Source organism: Macrotis lagotis, chromosome 1 (assembly GCF_037893015.1).
Source record: "Macrotis lagotis isolate mMagLag1 chromosome 1, bilby.v1.9.chrom.fasta, whole genome shotgun sequence".
NCBI lineage: Eukaryota > Metazoa > Chordata > Mammalia > Peramelemorphia > Peramelidae > Macrotis > Macrotis lagotis.
Genome location: NC_133658.1, coordinates 470461112 through 470482107, shown reverse-complemented (window position 1 = coordinate 470482107; position 20996 = coordinate 470461112). Strand labels below are relative to the sequence as shown.

The 20996-nt window shown below is 35.1% G+C and overlaps 1 pseudogene; it reads left to right on the top strand.

The window, feature by feature from the left end:
• The first annotated feature begins 8675 nt into the window (after window positions 1-8675).
• Window positions 8676-8957, top strand: LOC141519759 (HIG1 domain family member 1A, mitochondrial pseudogene; annotated as a pseudogene).
• Window positions 8958-20996: the final 12039 nt, after the last annotated feature.

Genomic DNA, 20996 nt, shown 5'->3' with positions numbered 1-20996 from the left:
GAGAAGATTTTTAATTGATATTCCACTATTCTCTAAGTATGATATATTATCTTCCAAGATTAAAAATTTTGTTTTCTCATTGTCTATTCTAATTCTGTCAATTTCTTTTTTTCTGAAAGTTAAAGCTAAAATTTCTGATACAATATTGAATAATAGTACTGATAATGAACAACCTTGTTTCACCTCTGATCTTAATGGGAATGCTATAAGTTTCTTCCAATTACATTTAATGCTTTCTGACAGTTTTAGACACATTCTGTCTATCATTTTAAGGAAAGCTCCATTTATTCCTATCTTCTCTAGTGTTTTTTTAAAGCAATGGGTGTTATATTTTGAGAGACTTGACATCTATTTTGATTATTTGTTGTTTACATAATTTATGTGTATTTTAGGAACACATTTCTTCTCAAAAATATTTGCACATTAATCTAATCTAAACTAATATTTTTAAAACAAGTAATTAATATGCATTTGAAAAAGTCATGAATGGTTCCTAATGCATTGTTAAAATGAAAACCTACTGAGGTATTGAGTTGGGGGGTGGGGGATCAGGTTGAAGAACCTTAAATCAGAAAGAACCTATTAAACACAGAGTTCTACTCTCTATTTTTTTAGATCCACTCTATTCATTCACAAAATACATAATATTATAAGTGGCAAACACTTAGGGAACATTGGTGATAGCAAAGATCACATAAACTAACATTTTCTGAACCTTTTGGTCCTTCTCCAATTTATTTTCCTCTGTCTTTAAATTTATCAATACAAATCTAAAAATTGTATGGATTATGAAGCAATCAAAGTCTATTAACATTTTATGATATTTCCTTGAAAAACAGTCCTCTAGCCTAGATCACAGTTTTTCTGAGTTTGATGTTTTAGTAGGACTTTCTCAGATTCACTAGTCAATAAAAAAAAGAGCTGCTTCTTTTTTTGTTTTTTGTTTTTTTGTTTTTATAGGGCAATGGGATCAAGTGACTTGCCCAAGGTCACACAGTTAGGTAATTATTAAGTGTCTGAGATCAGATTTGAATTCAGGTCCTCTTGACTCCATGGGCAGTGCTCTATTCACTGTGCCACTTAGCTGCCCCCAAACATCTATATTTTAACAAAAAAAATTATTCACTGCTACTCAAATGGTTAAATTATAAAGAGGTACCTAGTGGTGTAATTCATAAAGGACTGGTACTGCAATCAAGAAAATTTAATTGAAAATTTGGTTTCAGTTGTCAAGATGGCAGAGAGAAACCAGGAGTGAGACTAGAGCAGAAAATGGAGATTCATTGCAAGGTGGAGAACTAGGCATCTCATTATTAACAACCCCATGACAACTCTAGTTGGGCCACCTATCCTAAAGGCCCAAGAGGTAGATAGGTGATTTCCCTAGTTCTGAGGTGGAAATATTGGTTCCCAATTTACCAATTTCCTTTTAATCTTGTTTGCACTAATTTCATTTGTACAAAAATTGTTAGCATGTGTTGAATCTCTATTCTATTTCCTAAACTTATTCATATCCAGAGAAGGATCTGTGGCATTTAAATGTATTTCCAAAACTTATCTTCAATAATAAGGTGTCATGCATTATGTTTTTTTTTTTTTCCATTTGACTGAAACTGGCTTCCAACATGTTATTTTCTTCAGTATTTTTTATTTCTTTCACCAAGCTCCTGATTTGGTTTTCATGATTTATCTGCATTGCTCTAAGTTCTCTTCCCAATTTTTCCTCTATCTCCCTTAATTGCTTCTCAAAGTTTTTATTTGAGCTCATCCATAAGTGGAGCCCATTTTCTATTTCTCTTGTGGGTTTTAGATGTAGAAACATCTGTTTTATCATCTGAATATTCCATGGGAACAAAGTAATTTGCTATGGTCAGATTCTTGTTTTTCATTTGTTTGCTCATTTCCTCAGTTTATGACTGATTTACTGCCCTTAAAAGGCTTTGGGGGGCTTTTGGGACTGCCCACAGGGACCTTAATTCCTCCAAGGCCTTATGAGAGGTTTTGAACTCAAACTGAAAACTGGATTTGAGTATGGGATTTGAGTCCTGCTCCCTTGAAAGCAAAGAATTCTCTGCAGTCCCCGCCTACCCCCTTACCATCTGTGGGTTGTGCTCTGGAGGTGCAGTTTGGCTTCTTCAATTCCTGCTGCAGTTTCACAACACAGGGCTGCTCTGAGGCTTGCGCTTACTCCACTCTCACTCTGGGCCTGCAAGTTCTCTCACCACCCCTTGAAGCTGTTCCTGGTGATCCTGAGTCCAGGAAGACTGGAAACCATACCCTCTGCCAAGGACCCAGGCACCCCCAAGGATCTAACTACACTAGGCTGTAGCTGATGCTGTACTTGCAGAGACTTTTTCCAGCCCCTGGTCCAGGTGAAACAGGCCTTTTCTGCAGAACTTTGAAGTTGTCTTGGACTTGGAAATTGTATCACTGTCTTTCTGAGCGGGTTCTGCTCCTCTAAATTTTGGCTAGAGTCATGATTAGATGGCTTTTTTAATTTTGGGGGGAATGAGTTTCTGGGAATTCCTGCCGTCGTGCTGCCTTCTTGGCTCCACCCCCCACCATAGCTAACTTTAATGCATTATTGTACAACTGAAAATATATTTTCAAAAAATATTCCTAGCATACTACTTTTCTTCTAAAAAGAGTGCCTATACCTATAGAATAGGTGCTCTATAAATATTTCTTTTCCTTCCTTTTCTTTTCTTTCACTTTCTTTTCTCATCTTATTTTTGAGATACATATAATAAACCACTTCTTTCCAAAGAGCAAAGTTTTACCATATCAACTTATGAGATAGGTTCACCCTTTAATACCTATACTTACACAATAACACTGTGAATATTTTCTATCAACAACTTAAGAGGCTTGCATCTTTCATTTCATTATAAGGAATGCAATAATAGAAATAAAGGTCTATGTTTTCTTTTTGGTGAATGCTCATTGACAAGAAAATAAAGATACATGGACATGAAATGTCTTGTGCCATATCATTTTTCGTTTAGTGATACAGCATAAACTATGTCCAAAGTTGACTTATTTTTTTGTTTTCTGATTTTTCCTTATTTATTCATTTGTTTGTTTGTATATGTGTACATTCACTCACCTATTCATCCATCCATTCATTCTTTTATCTATTTTTGTCCTATTCTACTATGTCACCATCACAGCCATTTAAGATAGCTCCTATCGCCCCCCCATACAATTAGTAAAGACCTTCATGAGATTGAGTTGGAAGAATATAGTGAGCAAATGTATCAATGTGCCATTAAAAAACTCATTTCATCTTAGACTTCTCTCTTCTCTAAGGATATGATTTCTCTCTCATCACACCCAATTTGGATCAAGGTACAACATGGAAACAAAGTAAAGACTGACAGGTTGCCTTCCATGGAGGGGTGGGGGGAAGGAAGTAAGATTGGGGGGGGGGAATTGTAAAGCTCAAATAATATCTTCAATAAAAATTAATTTAAAAAATCATTTCATGCCTTTAATTAATGGTTCATTTGCTTGTCAACCATCTAAATCTATTTTTAAGAGCAAATACAGCAAATTATAATTGCTAATTCTATTATATGGAAGTTTATCTATTTAGAATTCCTCATCAGTAAACAAAGTTTTACAAAGTAAATCTTTCAAGCAATTAAAATTCCATTGAATACTGGACAAATAGACTTGAAATTAACTTTATTTTTAATCTATCCATAATCAAATACACAATAAGCACTTATTATGGAATAGACACCATAATACACAGTGCTCTCATTCACAAAAGCTTGCATTCTCATGGGAATAAAATGTTGTTCATTACATAAAATAGAATAGAAAGAAAGAAATGTAAAACAAAATAGCTTTCAAGTTTAGGAAAGTTCTTTGTAAGAGACCACAATTGCTCTGAGTTTTGGAGAAAGGCAGAGATTCTAAGATGATGAAGTTAAGAGGGAATATATATAATATATATATATATATATATATATATATATATATATATATATATATATATATATATATGGCTGAGATATGGCCTGTACAAAACATGAATACATGAAATGAAACATCATATATAATGATAATTAATCCAGTTTGTATACATGATAAAGTATAAGTAAATGATGCCCAAAAATGAACTATAAAGATCAACTATAATCAGATTGGAAAAAAATTTAATAAATTAATTAATAAATTATTTTAGATTCAATAGGATGTCACTAATGATTGTTATCTGAATTCTCTATGCATTATCATTTTTTAAAATTTTGTGCACTAGTAGCACTGTATTAGGAATCAGAATTTTGTGACACTCACTAGTAATATGACCTTGGATAACTCATTTCATTTCTTTATGATTTAGCCCTGTTTGATGGAAAAATGAGAGTATACATTTTCAAATATTTTCTATTTCATTGGTTCTTTAAATGTTAAAAAAAAGCAATAATGTGGGGCAGAATCAAAAGGGCAATATGGAGGCAGAAATTCCCAGAGACTCTCTTCAGAATGCCCCAGATACAATAAAATTATGATGTTAACAAAGTTCTAGAGTGTCAGAACTCACAGAAAGACTGAGTGTAACAATTTTCTCAGCCAGGATAACTTGGAAGATCTGTTGGAACGCCCTATTCCATTGAGGATGGAAGGGACCACAGTGCAACCAAGTTCATGCTGTGCTGCAGTAAACAAGTTCCAGTTTTCCATTAACAGATCATGGGACACCTGGATTTGTGGCAGTGGGAGTGGTTTCCAGAACTCACAACCCAGGGATTGCCAAGGACAATTTGGAAGGTCTGTTAGGAAAATTCTGCCAGATTGAGCACGGAGCCCAGATCAGCTTAAGTCTCATCACAGCCCAGGCCTGGAAACGGAAGCAGAGCTGCAGAACCACCCAGGATGAGGCCACCCAGTAGTTAATTCCAGAGCACTCATCCAACAGAGCTAAGGTAAGAGGATGGAGGGAGACTGTCACCATCTCCCTTCTAACCATGGGACAGGACTCTGCTACTTTATCCATACTTTGATCCTTGTCATAGTCTGAGGCCCTCATTGTCAAATTAGAGCAGGGACCCTACTCACAGGTCCAAGACAGAGGGGAGCACTTGCAGTCATGCACAGACCAGAACATGGGGCAGGAGGGCTCTTTGGGTTTGTCCCCTGAACTCTCAAAAGCTAAGGAAAGAAAGACTGGGGAACTGCGTAAACAGAAAAACAGAATCTGATCATAAATAATTACTTTGGTCTCATGGAGGATCAAATCATACATTCAGAAGATGACAAAGTCAAAGCTACTCTATCCAAAGTCTCCAAGAAAAATAGGAATAGGTAGCAGGTTATAGAAGAACTCAAAAATAAGTTTTGAAAATCTAGTAAAGGAGTAGAGAAAAAACTTAGGAAAAGAAATGAGAGCAATGCAGGAAAATCATGATAATGAAGTCAGTAACTTGGTGAAGGAGATACCAAAGAATGCCAAAGAAAACATGCTAAAATCAGTTTGGTTCAAAAGGAAAAAGCAGTACAAAATGTCAGTGAGGAAAATACCCTAAAAAACAAAACTGGTCAGATGGTAAATGAGATAAGAAAGTTCTCTGAAGAGAACATCTATTTCAAATGTAGGATGGAGCTAAGTGAAGTTGATGACTTTTGATAATTCAAGAAATAATAAAACAAAATTTAAAAAATGCAAATCTAGAGGAAAATGTGAAATATCTCATTGGGAAAACAACTGACCTGGAAAACAGATGCAGGAGAAGTGATCTAAAAATTATTGGGCCACCTGAAAATCATAACTAAGAAAAGAGCTTTGACTTCAATTTTAAATAATTTCTCCAGGAAAATTCCCCTCATATCTTAGAAGCAGAAGTTAAAATAGAAATTGAGGGAATCCACAGATCACCTTGTCAAAGGTACCCCCCACAAAAATCACTTTCCAGAATAATAAATGCAAGTTCAGGAACTCCCAAGTCAAAGAGAAAATATTACAATCACTCAGAATGAAAAACACCAAATATCATGACTCTACAGTTAGGATTACAGGACTTGGCAATATCTATATGAAGAGCTCCTAGGGTTTGGAATATAATATTCCAGAATTAAAAGTAAAGCTTGGATTACAACTGAGAATCAACTACCCAAGGAAACTGAACATTTTCAGGGGAAAAGAGATATTCAATAAAATAGGGTAATTTCACACATTTCTATGCAAATGGCCAAAACTGAATAGAATGTTTGATCTCCAAATACAGAATTCAGATAAGTATAGAGAATGTGGACAGGAAGGACAAATTATGAGGGATTTAATGAAATTGAACCGCTTGTATTCCTGCATATGAAGATGATACTGATAGTTTAAATGAACCATGTCATTTTTTGGAGCCATTGAAAGGAACATATATAGATAAGGCACAGGAGAGTTCAATTTGAAGGTATAATATATGATGAAGATAAAGTCAATGGATGAAAAAGGAATGTGGGCAGAAAGGGCAGCGAGAATTAAAATGGGTCGAGATATTTCATATAAAAGTGTCAGGTAAAAGTTCTGCAATGGAGAGGAAGGGGTAAAGGTAGGGGGCAGGAGTCAGTCTTCATTCTCATTGGAAATATCTCAGAGAGAAAGCAAAATACATACTCAATAGGGTATAGAAATCTATAGTACTTTAGAGTAAAAATAAGAGAAAATGGATGGGAGAAAGGGTACAGGGAAAGGGAGATGGGTGTAAGTGATAGAAGAGAGGGAAGATCATTAGAGAGAGCTGTCATACAACACCTCAGATACAACACCCTGCAGGACATGAGGGTTGGATGGCTTGGCCAATGTCACAAGGTTAGGTAGTTCCTGGGTGTCAGGGGCCAGATGTGGGCATGGGTCCTCCTGGCTCCAAGACTAGTGCTGTGTCCACTGTGCTATTTGTCTGCCCCACAAGACACTATTGAGAAGCAACAAAGTGAAAGGAGAGAGAGAGTAAAATGAATGAGAGTGGGGAGGAATAAATGGAGGTTAATACAGTTAGAAATAACAACTGCAGGAAAAAAAAACTGAAGCAAATTCTCTGATGGACTTATTTTTTAATTGTATATTTATTTATTCTTATCCATATGCACATGGATGTATTTATTTATTTATTTGTTTGTTTGTTTGTTTGTTTGTTTGTTTGTTTATTGCAAGGCAATGGGGTTAAGCAACTGGCCCAAGGCCACACAGCTAGTTAATTATTAAGTGTCTGAGGTCAGATTTGAACTCAGGTACTCCTGACTCCAGCGCTGGTGTTCTATCCACTGTGCCACCTAGCTGCCCACACATGAATATTTTTAGGTTACAAAGTTTTCTTCCACCTTCCCTTCTCACCCCCTTCCCTAAACAACAAACAGTCAGGTTAACATTGTATATACATATTTTTGATAACCATGTTGACAGTGGTAATTTTTTGTTTGAGTTATTAGGATTAAGGGAAAGAGAGATATGAGATAATTTTTATAAAGTGATTGTCAGATTCAGAAGGGTTGATTTTTTTCTTCCATTGAATAGGGATAATATTGTCCATAGTCTCTCTAATATAGTTGTGCAATTACATGAAATGTTAATTTTTCAACATTCATTCATTTGCAAATTTATAAGTCTACATTTTTTTAGGTTTTTGCAAGGCAAACAGGATTACGTGGCTTGCCCAAGGCCATACAGCTAGGTAATTATTAAGTGTCTGAGATCGGATTTGAACCCAGGTACTCCTGGCTTCAGGGCCGGTGCTTCATCCCCTATGCCACCTAGCCACCCCATAGTCTGTCTAATACAGTGTTCCTAGCTCTCTGAACTGCTGAGAGCAGCTGATTCCACCAAGGTTGATCATCTCACAATGTTGTTGTTAATGTGTACATTGTTCTCTTGTTTCTGCTCCCTTCACTAAGCATCTGATCCTGCACATCTTTCCTTGCTTCCCTAGAGTCCTAGAATTTATGGGGTTTTTTTTAGGTTTTTGCAAGGCAATGGTTTAAATTGGCTTGCCCAAGCCACACAGCTAGATAATTATTAAATGTCTGAGGCCAGATTTCAACTCAGGTACTCCTGACTCCCAGGCTAGTGCACTCTCCACTGCGCTACCTAGCCAACCCCCATCTATGGTTTCTTATAGAATAACAATATTTCATAGTTTTGATGTATCATAACTTGTTTAACCATTTCTCAATTGATGAATATACCCCTCAATTTACAATTCTTTACCACTACAAAAAGAGCTGCTACAAATATCTTGGAACATGTAGGGCTTTCCCCTTTTTTATAATTTCTTCTGGATATAGACCTAGAATGGGAATTGTTGGGTCAAAGGGTAGAGGAGTTTTATTGCTGTATGGCCATAGTTCAATATTTTCTCCAAAATGGTTGGATCCATTTATAATTCCATCAGAAATGCATCAATGCCCCAATCTTCCCACAACCTCTCCAATATTGATTATTTTCCCTTTTGCTCATTTTGGCCAATCTGACAGCCATGAGGTGATATCTTATTGTTGTTTTAATTTGCATTTCTCTAATAAGTAATGATTTAGAATATTTTTTCATAGGATTATATGTATATCTTAATTTCTTCATTTGAAAACTGACTGCAAGTTTGGTGGTGAAGCAAGAGCCCACAAATACTTGTGTAAGTTGTTTTACATTCATCTTGTTCTAAAGGCTTTCCCAACCAGCTACGATGTCAATCAACAATTAAGTTTCCCTTTCCTCATATTATGAGACTTCAGGATAAAAACTTGCCTGTAATTCCAAAGAGTTACCATTGTTATCAATTGGAATGGCAGGCTTTGCAGCTATTGTGGCCCATGGATTATGCAGACTGAAGAAAACATGGAATACTAAAATCTGTGTCCACCTGATTCATATGTTTGTGGGATCCCAAGGCTTTGTAGCAGGAGCAATGACCATTGGTATGTTGTACTCCATATATGGAGAATACTGGGCAAAATTCAAATCTTAAGAGGAAAGATGCTGATTTCATGTTGATGATGATTTATAGAGTTATATACCTCACATTTAGACTATGTTTAAAAAATGATTTAGAGCTTCATGTTTTTAAAAAGCAGCACATATCAGGCACAATCATGATATTTAAGACTGCATTTTTTTTCACGAAACTTTAATTTCCAAGTTGATTCAAGGTATATTGATTGATATCCAAGAATTAATTATGGGAGCTGGGTTAATACAAAAGAACTGATCATTGAAAGTTACTTGGATGATAAATTATATTGATATTTCTCAATTCTTAAATATTAATGACTAAAAAATTAGAGGTCCAATGTTCAAGTAACATATTGGTTTAAGATGGGGGCATATTTGGGAATATAATATTGGAATCTGCCTTAACATAATTCAAGAAACATTTGCCTCCTTTACTTGTAGAAAGAAGGAACTTGAATGTCTAGGGCTACTTGGCTCTGACTAGGGCCAAAGAACATTTGTAAGAAAAATATGAAACAAAATATTATAGCAAGAGTTTTCCTCTCTACCTTCACCATAGTTAAGTTGTTCATGTTTAAGATGAGCCTTGAACAGTTGTTAACTGGGCTACTTAATACAGTAGCATTTATTATAAAGTTACTAAAAGATGAGATTGCTACTGTTTTTTAAATGCCATCTATTTTATATGTATTTGAAGTGCTTGTTTAGCAGTAAAGAGAAAATTTTTAAAAACTGTCTATTCATATCCTTTGACATTTATCAATATGGGAAATTACTTTGATGGACTTATGATAAAGAATGTGATCAGAGACAGAACAGATAGTATCAATACAGATTGAAATACAATTTTTTTCATTTTCATTTTTCTCTCACTTTATTTTTCATAAAGTTATCTTTGTGGGGGGAGGGGATTATGTTTACTTTTGCAGCAATTCTATTGTAGTAATATACATATATATATATGTATATATATATATACATATATATATATAAAATGAATAAATAATTTTTTTTAAAAAGAAAATGTCAGAACCAGAAGGGAACTTGAGGATCATCATGCCCAATCAACCCATTTTAGACAAGATGAAAGTAAGGTTTATGGAGGAGAATGCAAGAGCTAGTTGGTGGCAAAACTGAAACAAGAACCTTGGTGTTTTGTGGCCCAATCCAGACTCTTTCCACTGTACTATACTCTCTCTCTAGTCTATAGATAGGATATGAATTCTAGACTTATCCATTCTATTTCTAGTTTTCTTGGATGCCTCACCAGCCAATTCTAACCAGGTGTGTATCATACAGCACTTTCAATCAAGAAAATGATGTTCCATCAGCAGCACATGAACACATGAATGTTTATTTTTGGTGTAAATGTTGTAACTGTGTATTTGATACTCCTCAGGTCTGAAAAGAATTTTCAGAAATTGGGAACATAGACAACAATAACTATAGCATGATGATGATTTGGATGGAGGCAGTGAATATTTCACAAGGGGAAAGATGAGGAAGGACTAAACATGTGGTCTGACCAAGCATAATGGACAAAATTTCTTGGGTTATCAGTTGATCTGGATTTTTGACATTCTTGGAACATAAAGATCCTACAGAGACTTCTGGCCAGAAGGTGTGGAGAAGACAGGTACTGTGCTAAGGTCTCTTTATCTTCCCTCATATATAATATGGATCAAACCACTTAATAGAAATTCAATTGACAGTAAGAGGTACAAAGGACTGATTGCAATAGAGGGGAAGAAGGGAGGAGGTGAGACCCACCTGAATCGTACTCTTTTCAGATTTGGCTTAATTTAACATACATACACTCAGTTTAGTTAAGAAACTTATTGTAACTTTCATGTATTAAAAGTGGAATGGGGGGAGAAAAGGGGAAGTAACAGAAGGAAGTAAAGGAAGAAGGGGCTAAGGGAAAGAGGAAAGAATAGGAGGGAGGCTGGATATACAATGGCAAATAGACTGAAGGTGGTGGTATTCAGAAAAAAATACTGGGGAATATAGATAAAATGAAAAAGGGGAAAAGACAAACAGAGGTAAGATAGCATGGAGGGCAATAAAGAGCTCATAATTATGACTTTGAATGTGAATGAAATGAACTCTCTTACAAAATGTAAGCGACTAGCAGAGTGGATTAAAATCATGAATCCTACAATATGCTACTTTCAAGAAACTCATTTGAAGCAGAGAGACACATATAGAGTAAAAATAAAAGGTTAGAGCAAAATATATTTTGCTTCAGCTGAAGTGGAAAAAGCAGGGTTACCGATCTTTATCTCAAACAAAGTAAACTGCAAAAATAGATTACATTAAAAGAGATAAGGAAGGAAACAACACCCTCCTAAAGGGAACCATAGAAAATGAAGTAATTTCAATACTAAATATGAATGCAACAAGTGGTATAGCATCCACATTCCTAGAGGAGGAGTTGGAGGAATTACAGGATGACACATACAGCAAAACTCTACTGGTGGAAGACTTCAACCTCCCATGCTCAGATTTAGATAAATATAACTATGAAATAAAAAAGAAGGAAGTTAAGGAGGTAATTAGAGCTTTAGAAAACATAGAACTGATACACCAATGGGGTAAATTGAATGAGGACAGAAAGGAATATACTTTGTTTTTTTTTCCTGCAGTACATATCACTTACACAAAAACTGATCATATACTAGGGCATAAAATCCTAACAATCAATTGCAGAAAGGCAGAAAATTTCTCAGATGACAGTGCAATAAAAATGACATGCAATATTGGTCCAGGGAGGTGTATACTCAAAACTAATTGGAAACAAAATAACCTCATCTTAAATAATGAGAGGATCAAACAACAAATTTTAAAAAGAAGTAATGATTTCATTGTAGATAATGACAATAATCATGCCATCAACATGCCAAAACTTAAAGGATGCAGTAAAGAGAGCTGTCAGGGAATATATTATATCTTGAAAAGTTTTCATAAATAAATTAGAAAATGAGGAAACTGATGAACTAAACATGCAGCTAAAAAATTAGAGAAAGACCAAATTAAAACCCCCAATTAAATACCAAATTAGAAATTCTAAAATTAAAGGAGAAATTGATAAAATCTAAAGTAAGAAAACTTAAACTAATAAATAAAAGCAAGTGCTGGTTTTATGAAAGAACAAATAAAATTGATAAACCTCTGGCCAATTTGATTAAAAAAGGAAGAAAACCAAATTACTAGTATCATAAATGAAAAAGATGAAATCACCAATTAGGAGGAAATTAAAATAATATTTCAGAATGAATTTGCCCAACTCTATGCCAATAAATTTGATGATCTATGCCAATAATTTTGATAATCTAAGTGAAAAGGATGAATATTTACAAAATTAAAAGTTGTCCAGGTCAGGTGAAGAAGAAATTAAATATTTAAGTAACCCAATCTCAGAAAAAGAAATTCAACAAGACATTATTGAACCCCTTAAGAAAAAATCTCCAGAGCCAGATGGATTCACAAGTGAATTCTATCAAAAATGTAAGAAACAACTGGTTCCAATTTTATATAAACTCTTTGGAAAAAATAGGTGAAGATGCAACTCTGCCTAATTCTTTATGTGATACCAATATGGTGCTGATACCAAAACCAGGAAGAGTTAAAAGAAAGAATGAAAATTATAGACTTATTTCTATGATGACTACAGATGCAAAAATATTAAATAAAATATTAGGAAAATGATTAAAACAAGTAATCACTAGTATAATACATTGTGACCAAGTAGGATTTATCCTAGGAATGTAGAATTTTTTCAATATTATGAAAACTGCCAGTACAAATATTTATATCAATAACAAATCTATCATTAATCATATTATTCTATCAACAGGTGCTGAAAAAGCTTTTGACCAAATACAGCCCTCATTCCTACTAAAAACACTAGAGAGTGTAGGAATAAATGACTTTTCCTTAGAATAATAAACAAAATCTATCTGAAACCATCAACAAGCATTAAATGTAATGGGGACAGGCTAGAGGCATTCCCAATAAGATCAAGGGTGAAACAAGGATGCTCATTATCATCACTACTATTCAATATTGTATTAGAAATGCTATCTTCAGCAATAACAGCACTAAAAGAAATCACAGGAATTAGAATAGGGGAAAGAAGAGGCAAAACTCTCACTCTTTCCAGATGACATGATGGTATACCTCGAGAATGTCAAAAAATCATCTAAAACTACTGGAAAAAATTAGCATCTTTAGCAAAGTTGCATGATATAAAAGAAACCCTCATAAATACTCAATACATGCACACACACACACACACACACACACACACACACACACATATATATGTGTATATATATATATATATATATATATATATATATATATATATGAAGAGGATAAATCAGAATGAGGTAAAAAGAAAAATCCTATTCAAAGTAACTTCAGACAATAAAATATAGCTGGGAGTCTACCTGCCAAAGCAGAATCAGAAACTTTTTAAAAACAATTACAAAGCATTTCTCACAAAAAAATTAAATCAGATTTGAATACCTGCCCAAATATCAACTGCTCATGGATAGTCTGAGCTAACATAATACAAATGACCATGCTACCTAAATTAAACTACTTATTCACTGCCCTACCAATTAAAATTCCAAAAAAATCATTCTAATTAGTTAAAACAATTATAAGTAGATTTATATGGATAAAGGAAAAGTCAAGAATTTGCAGGAATTTAATGAAAAAAGTGCAAATGAAGTTGGCTTAGCCCTATTAGATCTAAAATTATATTATAAAGCATCAATCATCAAAACTATCTGCTACTGGTTAAGAAATAGAGTGGTGGATGAGTGGAATAGACTGCGTGCAATAGCACAAAATGATGACAGTAATCTGCTTTTTGATAAACCCAAAAGTCCAGTTTTTGAGATAAAAACCTCTCTTTTTATAAAAACTGTTGGGACAAATTGGCAGTTAGTATGGCAGAAGCTTGGATTAGATCAACACCTCAAACCTTATACCAAGATAAGGTCAAAATGGATATAGGATTTAGAGCAAAAAAAGCAATATTATAAGTCAACTAGGAGTTCAAGGATTGGTTACCTGTGATATCTATGAAAAGGAAAGCAGTTTATGACTAAGGAAGACATGGAGAACATCATCAAAGACAAAGTAGATAATTTTGACTACATTAAATTAAAAAAACTTTTGCACAGATACAACCACTGTAATCAAGATCAAAAGAAATGTAATAAGATTTCCAGCCAAGATGGCAGAGAGAAGACAGGCAGAGTTCTAAGGTTTCCTGATCTTTCCCCATATAAGATCTGAAAGAAACATCTTAACAGAAATCCAACCAGCAAAACCCAGAACAAAAAGCCAGGAGAAAGAACATCTACCTCAGGATTTGTCTTCTGAAGCTGTGGGTGAGTCTGGGAGGCTGAGTCCAGGCACAGGGGGCAGATCAGCCCAGGATCATACAGATTAGTGGCTTAATTGGAGCTGGGGAGATTGAGGGCCTGAGAGCCAGACCTTCTTGATCAACAGTGGAGCTAGATAGCAGGGGTTTGAGTCAACTAGGGTGCAGAGGCACTGGTGTTGGGGCTGATTCTCTGGAGCTTGCTGATAGGGCTGAAGGGAGAGTTACAGTGCAGGAGAGCTGCAGACACCATCCCTGGGCTACTCTGGTCTGAGGAACTCTGAGTCCATGCCTCCATTGTGGCTGAGGCATCTTCCAAGAACAAACATAATTACAGACTACCTCAGGCTAAGGTGTGCGAGCAGAAGAAACAGCCCAGCTGACAATAAAGAGAGGGATGACCTCACCTCAGGGTGAAGCCCACTATTGATTTAAGGCAAAAGGATTCAATAGCTTCGATCTCTACCTTCAAGCTAAGGGAGAAGGCTTCAATCAAGGTCACAGACACTCCAGTGAAAGCATCCAGCACCTCCTACTGGCCAGTCAGTGAATTTGCACTCAGAGAGAAAAGTCTCTAGGGATCCCAACACCAAACCCCTGTACACCAGCCCATCCACAACTCAAGGTATTAGGAAAATGAAGAAAGGTTAGCAGATAGGTGAATCCATAGAAAAATTCTTGGAAGGAAAAGACCCTAAGTCAGAGAGACCTAGAACCTCTGAGGAGAATATGATCTGGTCTCCAGCACAGAAAGACTTCCTTGAACAAATAAGGAAGGAGTTTAAAAATCAACTGGAAAATTTGGGAGAGACAATTAATACATTGCAACAAGAAACCAAATCATTAAAAAATACAATTAGACAAATGCAAAATGAGAATAAATTGTTCAGATCCTCAAATACACAAGTACTAAATGAGAATAAATCTCTCAGATCATTAATTGGACAAATACAAAATGAGAATAATTCTCTCAGGTACTCAATTGGGCAAATGCAAAAAGAAAATAGTCATCTCAAAACCTCAATTGGTCAAATGGAAAGCTCTTTCAAAAATAGAATTGACCAATTGGAAAAGCATTTACAAAAGTATAATGAAGAAAACTCCTCCTTAGAAAAAGGAATGAAGTCTGCAGAAACTAATGACTTCATGAGACAGGAATAGCCTGTTAAACAAAATCAAAAGCTAGAAAAAATAGAAGAAGAAATTGTAAAATACATCATCAGCAAACCACTGAACTCAAGAATAGGTAGAGGAGGGGCAACCTCAGAATTATTGAACTTCCTGAAAACATTGAAGAGAAAAAAAAAAACCCGGGCTTAATATTGCAGGATCTAGTGATGGAAAATTGCCCTGATATCATGGAACCAGAGGGCAAAGTAGTTATTGAAAGAATACATTGATTGCCTCCAGAAAGATATCCTAAAATGAACACACCAAGGAATGTTGTGGCCAAATTCCAAAACTATCAGATAAAAGAGAAAATCCTGCAAGCAGCCAGAAAGAAACAATTGAAATATCAAGGAGCCACCGTAAGAATTACACAGGACTTGGCTGCATCAACATTAAGGGAACAAAGGGTCTGGAACAAGATATTCCAAAGAGCAAGGGAGATTGCAATGCAACCAAGAGTTCACTATTCCGCAAAACTGACACTTCCTTTGTGGGGAATCCGATGGACATTTAATGAAATGGAAGAATTCCAAAACTTCCTGATGAAAAGTACAGAGCTAAATAGAAAATTTGGACATCAAACCAGAGGTTCAAGAGAAACATGAAAACATAGAAAAAAGGTGTCAGTAAAAGAAAACAAAACTGCTATCCAATAAGTTGAAACTGGCCATATCACAGCATGGGGTAAAAGATCCTCAAAACTCTTGAGAATTGTAACTCTAACAGAGAGAATATACCTATCCAGAATATCGGACATTCATGACATTTCCATAAGACTGCTATCCAATGGGATGAAACTGTCTATAAATGCACTTGGGAGGAAGACTCTAATAACTCTCAAGAATTTTAACTCTATTAGATAGAAAATACTGAATTAGAAGTGATGGTTACTTAGAATTTTCTATGACTCAGATAGAATGATTTTCAAAGCATTACATACTTAAAAAGGGGGACAGGAAGGAGATGGGAGATGGGAGGGGATTAAATGGAGTAAATCTCAATACACTAAGAGGTACAAAATACATATAGGAATAGATGGGAAGAAGGGAGGAGATGAGAAACACCTGAATTTCTTCTCATCAGACTTGGGCTTAAGTCAATTTACACACATACCCAGTTAACTTAAAAAACATCTAACCTTTCAAGTATTAAAATGGAAAAGGGGGAGGGGGATGGAGAAAGGGAGGGGGAGGGGGGAATGGGAAATAAAAAGGGAAGGGAAGGGAAAAGGGAAAAAGGTAAAGGGAAAAGAAAGGGGAGGGGGTTAATATAGGAGGGGAACACACTGAAGGGGGTGGTATTCAGAGACAAAATACTGGGGAAGAAGGATAAAGGGGGGGGGAAGGGGAAAAATACAAACCAGAGGGAAGATATCATGGAGGGCAATAAAGTATTAGTAATGATAACTTTGAATGTGAATGGAATGAACTATGCTTTAAAATGTAAGTGAATAGCAGAGTGGATTAAAAACCAGAATCCTACAATATGCTGCTTACAAGAAACTAATTTGAAACAGAGAGATACATAAAGAGTAAAGGTAAAAGACTGGAGCAAAATATATTTTGTTTAAGTTGAAGTGAAAAAAGCAGGGTTAGCAATCCTTATCTCAGACAAACTAGCTGCAAAAATAGTGTTAAAAGAAATAAGGAAAGAAAATTTATCCTATTAAAAGGTACTATAGACAATAAAGTTATTTCAATACTGAATATTTATGCACCCATTGGGATAGCATCCAAATTCTCAGAGGAGAAACGGAAGGAGCTACAGGAAGACATAGACAGCAAAGCTCTACTAGTGAGAGACCTCAACCTCCCACTCTCAGAACTAGATAAATTGAATCATAAAATAAACAAGAAAGAAATCAAGGAGGTAAACAGATTGTTAGAAAAATTAGATATGGTAGACTTATGGAGGAAATAGAATGGTGATAGAAAGGAATATACATTTTTCTCTGAAGTACATGGAACTTTTACAAAAATTGATCATGTACTAAGACATAAAATCCTAATAATCAACTGCACAAAGGCAGAAATAGTGAATACGTCTTTGTCAGATCACAATGCAATAAGTCATATGAAATATTGGGCCAAGGAGATATAGACCCAGAACCAATTGGAAACTGAATAGCCTCATTTTAACGAATGAGTGGACCAATAAACAAATTATAGAAAGAATTAATCATTTTATCCTAGAAAATGACAATAAAAAAACAATATACCAAAACCTATGGCATTCACTCAAAGCAGCTCTCAGGGGATAGATTATATCTTTAAATGCTTACTTAAATAAATTAGAGAAATAGTTAATCAATGACCTAAAAATGCAACTAAAGTACTAAAGAAAGAACAAATTAAAAATCCCCAATTAAATATCAAATTAGAAATTCAAAAAATTAAAGGAGAAATTAATAAAATCGAGAGCAAAAAAACTCATTGAATTAATAAATAAAACCAAAAATTGGTTTTATGAAAAATTCAATAAAACTGATAAACCCCTGGTTAATTTGATTAAAAAAAGAAAGAAAAAAAATCAAATTGCTAGTATCATAAATGAAAAATGTGAACTCACCACAAAGGAGGAGGAAATTAAAGTAATAATTGGAAATCATTTTGCCCAACTCTATGCCAATAAATTTGATAATCTAAGTGAAATGGATGAATATTTTCAAAGATACAACTTGCCCAGGATACATTAAGAGAAGATTAAATACCTAAACAACCCTATCTTAGAAAACAAAATTCAACAAGCCATCATTGAACTGCATAAGAAAAAATCTCCAAGGCCTAATGGATTCACAAATGAGTTCTACCAAACATTTAAGGAACAATTGGTTCCAATTCTACATAAAATATTTGGAAAAATAGGGGAAGGGATGGCTAGGTGGCACAGTGGATAAAGAACCAGCCCTGGAGTCCGGAGTACCTGGATTCAAATCTAGTCTCAGACACTTAACAATTATCTAGCTGTGTAGCCTTGGGCAAGCCACTTAACTCCATTTGCCTTGCAAAAACCTAACAAAAAGAAAAATAGGGGAAGATGGAACTCTTCCTAACTCTGTCTATGAAACCAATATGGTGCTGATATTTAAATCAGAAAAAGCTAAAACAGATAAAGAAAATTACAGACCTCTCTCCCTAATGAATATAGATTGAAAATGTTTATTCCTTACTCATTTGAGGGATTCAAATTAAATAAAAGATGCTTGTCAATGAAACTCAAATAAATTAATATTACCCTTATTTTATTAGATTACTATTATAATTAATCCTCCCAATGTACAAATGTTCTTTTTCTTGGATTATTAATAGCAGAAGATTATATTTCAGTAATGCAAATTACTGTGATTTCCTTAACTGAGGGTAATTTTTACATAGAACCATATCATGACCTCTACAACTTGAGATAGTCTTTGAGATTTAAAGAAAGCTAGCTGCACTACTGATATGTTCCTGCATGTTTACTGGATTGATGCAGTCTCTTGTCATCAATTACCAAAGTAATTTCCAACCCATAGAGACTTTCTAGAATTTCTGCATCACTTGCTTAGACTTTCAAAATACGATTTCACTTTCATATGACCTCAAATATTCAGCATCAGAAGGGAAAACTGGTGGAAGAATCATCTCAGTACTCAAACAATATGTGGTAACCAGCTCATATTACCCATATTACCTGTATAATTAACTTTGCTAACTATCTTATTAGTTTCTCTTTTTTTAAGATATCAGCTATTTATTTCCTATAACATAAAATAAATGTTTATAAAGAAAAGTTTGAGTGAAATTGCAGACAAAATGGAGGAGAGGAGACAGGCACTGTGCTAAGGTCTCCTGGTTTCCCCTCTGAAATAATATGAAAGAAAAGCTTAACAGAAACTGAATCAAGAAACCCAGAAAGAGAAGCTAGGAAATGAACATCTATACATTAGGTTTGTCTCAGGGTCCTTGGTTGAACTGAACAGAGAGAGCAGAGAGCCAGTGGGGTTGCGGATAAACCAGACATCTGGCCTTAGCCACGGAGGCCTTGGCTGTGGGAGTGGAGGTCTAGGGAGCACCAGAGGGGCTGGAGGGCAAGTTCAATCTCAGAGAATTGCAGTGCTCAGCTGTATATTGATCTGTTCAGTTTGAGGCAGTGAGTTCCATACCTTCAGCAGAGCCCTCTTCTCAGACCAAACACAGTATCAGCCCTGACCTCCCACCCTTTCAGGCTCAGGTGTACTCAGTGGAGCACCTTCATCTGAACAGGGTGATTAACATTCTCACCCCAGGGCACAGCCCACATTGTTCAAGGATAATTCAGATCTTATTGCTTCCTCCATGCTCTCCAGGCACAGGGAAAGGGCTTCAAATCAAGGCCATAGAAACTCCAGAGAAACTAACCAGCACCACCTACTGGCCAGTCCATTTGGAGTTACTAAACACAGGAAGCAAAGCTTCTAGGATTTTCAAAACTAAACTTCTTTGAACCAGCCCCTAAGATTTGCTACTACTGCTTTTTTTTTCATTTCAGCTGAAGCAAAATATATTTTGTTCCAACTTCTATTGATATAAAGACAATATCTCCTTAAAAGGGGGGACATTAAAGAGATGGGAGATTGAGGGAATTTGAATGGGGTGAATCATATTAAATAAAGAGGTACAAAGGACAAATTGCAATAGAATAGAAGAAAGGAGGAGATGAGATACACCTGAATCTCACTCTCATATCAGGCCTAAAGTTAACATACATACACACAGTTAAGTCGAGAAACTTAATCTTTCAAGTATTAAAATGGGAGAGGAGAAAGGCAGAGTAAAAGAGGAAATAATAGGAGTCAGAAGGGGCAAAGGGAAAGGGAGGAAAGAAAATGGAGGAGGGTTGAATACAAGAGGACAGTGCACTAAAGGGATGATATTCAGAAATAAAATACTGGGGAATATGGATAATGTGTAAAAGGGGAAAAATATAAACTGAGGGAAGAGAGAAAGGAGGGCAAAAAAGAGTTAGTAATTGTAAGTTTGAATGTGAATGGGATGAACTCTCCCAAAAATGGTTTAAAAACCAGATTTCTACAATATGGTGCTTACAAGAAACTTCTTTGAAACAGAGAGATACATGAAGAGTAAAGGTCAAAGGTTGGAGCAAAATATATTTTGCTTCAGCTGAAGTGAAAAAAAAAGCAGTAGTAGAAATCTTTGTCTCAGACAAATCAGCTGCAATAATAGATTTCATTAAAAGAAATAAGGAAGGAAACTATATCCTCCTAAAAGGTATTATAGACAATGAAGCAATTTCAATATTAAATATATATGCATCAAGTGGAAGAGCATACAAATTCTTGGAGGAGAGGTTGAATGACTTACAGGAAGACATAGACAGTAAAACACCTACTGATGGGAAACCTTAAACTCCCACTTTCATATTTAGATAAATCTACCCATAATATTAAGAAGAAAATTAAGGAGGTAAATAGAATATAAGAAAACCTATACATGATAGACCTTTGGA